This window comes from Triticum aestivum, chromosome 3A (assembly GCF_018294505.1).
Source record: "Triticum aestivum cultivar Chinese Spring chromosome 3A, IWGSC CS RefSeq v2.1, whole genome shotgun sequence".
Classification (NCBI taxonomy): Eukaryota; Viridiplantae; Streptophyta; class Magnoliopsida; order Poales; family Poaceae; genus Triticum; species Triticum aestivum.
The window spans coordinates 610963295-610970497 of NC_057800.1; positions in this window are offsets into that span (position 1 = coordinate 610963295).

Genomic DNA, 7203 nt, shown 5'->3' on the forward strand with positions numbered 1-7203 from the left:
TATAGCCTGCGTCTCTTTTCGCAGTTCGGACATGCACATTAGGGCATGCGTACCCAGGGAAAGGAACCCCTAACGGAACTATTCTCCCTGGAAGATGTTTCTTACTACCCATGTAATATAACGTAGCTAGTTGGGTACTTGTCTATTCAAGCACTTATGACCCCTACGCCTGGTCTCCATGCATACCCCGGTATCTACATAACCGAGCGGGTATTCGGATACACTCCGGACTATCGGGTCCTGAGGTCGAAGCGAAAAGGTTCGCCATGACAAATTATTTACAATCTGGCTAGGGACATTACATATGTCATTTGAAGTACACAGTCATTGAGACTGGTTAAATTCTTCTTCTATACCATCCAACAGGCTGTCTAGCCTAGAATCCCGTTGGGAATACTTTGCGGCTAATTCTACTTGATCATACACTAAACTGACGGGGATCTCTTTCCCATCGGGCCCCATGGGTCCGACCTCGGCCATGTGGTTTGGGTCCGTTTTGGTATATCGCGTCTTCACAATAGCCCAGGCTTCCCTTGCACCTTGTCGGCAGGCTGATATCTTCCATAATCGGAAGCGCCGACGCGCTCCCTTGAGCTTCTCTACAAGCCCCCCCACGCCTCCTGGCGGGGACGCGGACAGCCACAAGGCTTGGGTAATACCCTGCATCACCCGCCGAACTTGCTTGTGCAGTTGTGAGAGCTTTGGTAGAAGATCACCCGAAGACCCGGGCATCTCCCCCGCGGGACGACCCGTCAGCATACCTGCAGACATAACTCTGTTAGCCGGCTTCTTCGCCAAACTCCTTTAAAAGTTCGTTCAAGCACTTACTAAAATTGCTGCGCCGAAGCCGCTTATTCTCCTTCACGGAGTCCGCAAGCTAGGCTCGGACATCTTTCAGTTCCACGCCCAGCCGGATATTGGCGTCTTGGAGATTTTTTTTCTCCTGCCCGACTCGCGTAAGCACGTGCTCGCCAGCATTTAGCTGTCGATCAGCACGTGCCGCATTCACCTCCACAGCCTTCGGATTCACTCCGGGGTCATCTGCAACATCTATTGTTAGATTTGCATGCATGCCGTATACTACCGGGTACCTGTATTCTTTGCAATGGAAACAAGTATTACTAGAGGGGCCCTTCTCGGACTCCTTCAACGTGGCAACAACGGCCCCTAGCTGGGCCTTGCACTCTTCCAGCTCTTGAGACAGTCAGGAATTCTTCTCTGTAAGAACCTGCACAAATAATGATCCTTAAATCAGTTGCGTCAACTGTTTCAAGTCTCAGGGGCTAATGATATACATAATCGTCAGATTTTCCTACCCGTATATCCTTTACATACTAGTCCGTGGCTCTGGCAATACCATTTTGAGCAGCATGGATGTACGCATCTCCTGAGTTGAAGGCATCGAACACCTCTTGGTAGAAACAAGCGTCGCGGAGTACGGCCCGGCGACGCTTGTGATTCATGGCGCTCTCCACTTTGGAATTTGTAGCCAGATAATCTGTCCGCGTCCTCTGTAGGAGGAACATCCGGCGTCTTCCCCACGTTAGCTTCCGCCTCTATGTCTGGCCCTGGAGCTCGACTGGTCGAGGCGTGATCGGCAGCCTCTCCGGATATAGTCCGGCGAGCATTTTTTCTGCTAGGAAACATGGACGTCATTATATTTTAAGAAAGACGACAACCATGGAGCGAGGTTTTGTGTCATACCTCTGCACCGGCGTCTCCGTCCTGTTCGCCTTCCTTTTTGGCCTACCCAGCTTCGGTGCCCCTTGTTGGAGAGTTGCTGCGGGTTCGGCGCGGCGTCCCAAAGGCCTTCCCTGTAAAACACCGTATGTGTACGGTAGGTGAAGTGCATAAAAGGGGATCCTTTTTGGGAGTTGGGACTGTTGTTTTTTCTTACGTGCGATGCAGGGAGTAGTCCAGGATAGTCGGCCGTTATGGCCACCATGGCGTCATTACAGCTCAATTGATAGAATTGCCTGTCTATCAGCTCCACAAATATGTCCGGATCCTCTTCGAGTCCGGGATCGAGGACCCGGCTAGGGTCCTCCGGTTGTGGAGGTGGGCTGTTGACCTCCCTTACAGCTTTTCGCAGTTCCTGCTGTGAAATGACAAGGTGAGTATCTACGACGAAGAATGCGGGAAGGTTGGGAGTAAAGAGTGACAACTCACCCAGTTTGGAGGGTTGTACATGGAGAATCCATCCCGTGGCTTAATACGAATGAACTCCTCTCCCTCTCCCTTGAAAAACTCGGACATAAATTTTGCTAAGGTAGCAACGGAGTCCGGTCCCTTACGCCTGCAGCGAGTGGCATCATCTTCCCCGTTAAAATAGCACAGGGGGTGCCCTCGATATTGAAGCGGCTGCACCCCCCGCATTATGCATATTGACATAACCTCAATTATCGTCAATCCTGATTGAGCCAGCACTTTAATCCGGTCCATCTGGTAAAGGACTTCTCCGTTGTCTTCCACCTGGGGGCTTCGTGGGCGCCAACTTTGGTGTTTCTTTAGAGGAGCATTGTTGAACTCAGGAAGACCCCGCCGAACAGGGTACGGAAGGGGGACGTCCTCCATATAAAACCACTCCGAAGGCCAGTCTTCGGTCGTCTTCTTCGGGGTACCGGACGGGTATCCGGTCTCGGCGATGCGCCATATTTCGGCTCCGCCCACTTGATAAAGTGACCCCTCCTGTGTACGGGGCACAAGGCAGAATAGCCTCTTCCACAGCTCGAAATGAGCCTCGCAGCCCAGAAACAGCTCACAAAGGGCAACATAATCGGCGATGTGTAATATGGAAGCAGGGGGTGAAATTATGCAACTGGAGGCCATAAAACTCCAGGAGTCCGTGGAGGAACGGATGGATTGGAAATCCAAGTCCCCTTAGTAAGTAAGGGAGAAGGCATACCCGCTCCCCCTTGGAGGGATTGAGAAAGCTCTCAACTTGCTCCCCACCATTATAGGTGGCGAGCTCGGCTCAGACAGGGACCATATACGTTGGAGGGAGAAATCCTTGGGTCTGCAGCTCTACTAATCGGCTGTGCAGGATGAAACACTTCTCCCAATCACCAGGCTTAGGGCTACGGGAGCGAGAGGAGGAGCTGCGATGGCCGGCCATGATGGAATGGATTTTTTTGAGCATGCTTCGATGGATTCTCGCCGTGGGAGGATGGTGTGGATTGGATCCAAGAATCCCCATCCCTTTAATAGACGATTTATTTACCTGGCTAGGGGGGCGAATGTAAAAACGCCCTGGCTCTTCGCATTCGCTCGACACGGGGAAGATAGCCCTTATTGGGCGCAGAAGCCAAGAAGTCCAACATTTATGGGAGTCGGACACTACTTAGCAGATATTCAGGATTTGGAGAAGAACTGATGTCTACTACACAACCTTCTTCTTGTAGATGTTGTTGGGCCTCCAAGTGCAGAGGTTTGTAGGACAGTAGCAAATTTCCCTCAAGTGGATGACCTAAGGTTTATCAATCCGTAGGAGGCGTAGGATGAAGATGGTCTCTCTGAAGCAACCCTGCAACCAAATAACAAAGAGTCTCTTGTGTCCCCAACACACCCAATACAATGGTAAATTGTATAGGTGCACTAGTTCGGTGAAGAGATGGTGATACAAGTGGTATATGGATAGTAGATAATAGTTTTTGTAATCTGAAATAATAAAAACAGCAAGGTAGCAAGTGATAAAACTGAGCGGAAACGGTATTGCAATGATAGGAAATAAGGCCTAGGGTTCATACTTTCACTAGTGTAAGTTCCCTCAACAATACTAACATAATTGGATCACATAACTATCCCTCAACATGCAACAAAGAGTCACTCCAAAGTCACTAATAGCGGAGAACGAGCGAAGAGATTATGGTAGGGTACGAAACCACCTCAAAGTTATTCTTTCCAATTAATCCGTTGGGCTATTCCTATAAGTGTCACAAACAGCCCTAGAGTTCCTACTAGAATAACACCTTAAGACACAAATCAATCAAAACCCTAATGTCACCTAGATACTCCAATGTCACCTCAAGTATCCGTGGGCATGATTATACAATATGCATCACACAATCTCAGATTCATCTATTCAACCAACACAAAGGACCTCAAAGAGTGCCCCAAAGTTCTACCGGAGAATCACGACGAAAACGTGTGCCAACCCCTATGCATAGGTTCATGGGCGGAACCCGCAAGTTGGTCACCAAAACATACATCAAGTGAATCACGTGATATCCCATTGTCACCATAGATATCCACGGCAAGACATACATCAAGTGTTCTCAAATCTTTAAAGACTCAATCCGATAAGATTACTTCAAAGGGGAAACTCGATTCATTACAAGAGAGAAGAGGGGGGAAGAAACATCATAGGATCCAAATATAATAGCAAAGCTCGCGATACATCAAGATCGTATCATCTCAAGAACACGAGAGAGAGAGAGATCAAACACATAGCTACTGGTACATACCCTCAGCCCCGAGGGAGAACTACTCCCTCCTCGTCATGGAGAGCGCCGGGATGATGAAGATGGCCACCGGTGAGGGTTCCCCCCCCCCTCCGGCAGGGTGCCGGAATGGGTCTAGATTGGTTTTTGGTGGCTACGGAGGCTTCTAGCGGCAGAACTCCCGATCTATTGTGCGTTCTGGAAGTTTTAGGGTACATAGGTATATATGGGTGCTGGAGGTACGTCAGGGGAGCCACGAGGGCCCCACGAGACAGGGGGCGCACCCTAGGGGGGGCGCCCCCACCCTCGTGAGCACCTCGTTCCTTCCTTGACGTGAGGTCCAAGTCCATCAGGTGTGTTTCCTTCCAAAAATAACTTCTCTAGTAGATTTCGTTCGGTTTCGACTCCGTCTGATATTCCTTTTCTTCAAAACACTGAAATAGGCATAAAACAGCAAACCTGGGCCGGGCCTCCGGTTAATAGGTTAGTCCCAAAAATAATATAAAAGTGGATAATAAAGCCCAATATTGCCTAAACAGTAGATAATATAGCATGGAGCAATCAAAAATTATAGATACGTTGGAGACGTATCAAGCATCCCCAAGCTTAATTCCTGCTCGTCCTCGAGTAGGTAAATGATAAAAAGATAATTTTTGATGTGGAATGCTAGTTGGCATAATTTCAATGTAATTATTCTTACTTGTGATATGAATATTCAGATCCATAAGATTCAAGACAAAAGTTCATATTGACATAAAAAAATAATACTTCAAGCATACTAATAAAGCAATTATGTCTTCTCAAAATAACATGGCCAAAAAGAGCTATCCCTACAAAATCATATGGTCTGGCTATGCTCCATCTTCACCACACAAAATATTTAAATCATGCACAACCCCGATGACAAGCCAAGCAATTGTTTCATACTTTTAATGTTCTCAAACTTTTTCAATCTTCACGCAATACATGAGCGTGAGCCATGGACATAGCACTATAGGTGGAATAGAATGGTGGTTGTGGAGAAGACAAAAAGGGAGAAGATAGTCTCACATCGACTAGGCGTATCAACGGGCTATGGAGATGCCCATCAATAGATATCAATGTGAGTGAGTAGGGATTGCCATGCAACAGATGCACTAGAGCTATAAATGTATGAAAGCTCAATAAAAGAAACTAGTGGGTGTGCATCCAACTCGCTTGCTCACGAAGACCTAGGGAATTTTGAGGAAGCCCATCATTGGAATATACAAGCCAAGTTCTATAATGAAAGATTCTCACTAGTATATGAAAGTGACAACATAGGAGACTCTCTATCATGAAGATCATGGTGCTACTTTGAAGCACAAGTGTGGAAAAAGGATAGTAGCATTGTCCCTTTTATTTTTATTTTCTTTTTTTATTTGGCCTTTCTTTTTTTATTTGGCCTTTCTTTTTTTATTTGGCCTTTCTCTTTTTTTTTCTTTTTTATTGGGACAATGCTTTATTGAATGATGATCATCACACTTCTATTTATTTACAACTCAATGATACAACTCGATACTAGAACAAAGTATGACTCTATATGAATGCCTCCGGCGATGTACCGGGATATGCAATGAATCAAGAGTGACAAGTATGAAATAATTATGAACAGTGGCTTTGCCACAAGTACTATGTCAAGTACATGATCATGCTAAGCAATATGACAATGATGAATGTGCCATGATAAATTGGATGGTGGAAAGTTGCATGGCAATATATCTCGGAATGGCTATGGAAATGCCATAATAGGTAGGTATGGTGGCTGTTTTGAGGAAGATATATGGTGGGTTTATGGTACCGGCGAAAGTTGCGCGGTACTAGAGAGGCTAGCAAGGTGGAAGGGTGAGAGTGCGTATAATCCATGGACTCAACATTAGTCATAAAGAACTCACATACTTATTGCAAAAATTTATTAGTTATCGAAACGAAGTACTACGCGCATGCTCCTAGGGGGATAGATTGGTAGGAAAAGACCATCGCTCGTCCCCGACCGCCACTCATAAGGAAGACAGTCAATAAACACCTCATGCTCCGACTTCGTTACATAACGGTTCACCATACGTGCATGCTACGGGAATCACAAACTTCAACACAAGTATCTCTCAAATTCACAACTACTCAACTAGCATGACTCTAATATCACCATATCCATATCTCAAAACAATCATCAAGCATCAAACTTCTCATAGTATTCAACACACTCATAAGAGAATTTTATTATTCTTGAATACCTAGCATATTAGGATTTTAAGCAAATTACCATGCTATTAAGACTCTCAAAATAATATAAGTGAAGCATGAGAGTTCATATATTTCTTCAAAATAAATCTACCACCATGCTCTAAAAGATATAAGTGAAGCACTAGAGCAAATGACAAACTACTCCAAAAGATATAAGTGAAGATCAATGAGTAGTCGAATAATTATGCAACTATGTGAAGACTCTCTAACATTTAATAATTTCAGATCTTGGTGATCTATTCAAACATCAAGCAAAGAAAAATAAAAATGACATCTAAGAATAGCAAACATCATGTGAAGAAGCAAAAACTTAGGATCAACCGATACTAACCGATAATTGTTGAAGAAGAAACGTGGGATGCCAACCGGGGCATCCCCAAGATTAGATGCTTGAGACTTCTTGAAATATTAACTTGGGGTGCCTTGGGCATCCCCAAGCTTGAGCTTTTGTGTCTCCTTAATTACTCTCATATCACGGTCTCCCTAAATCTCAAAAGCTTCA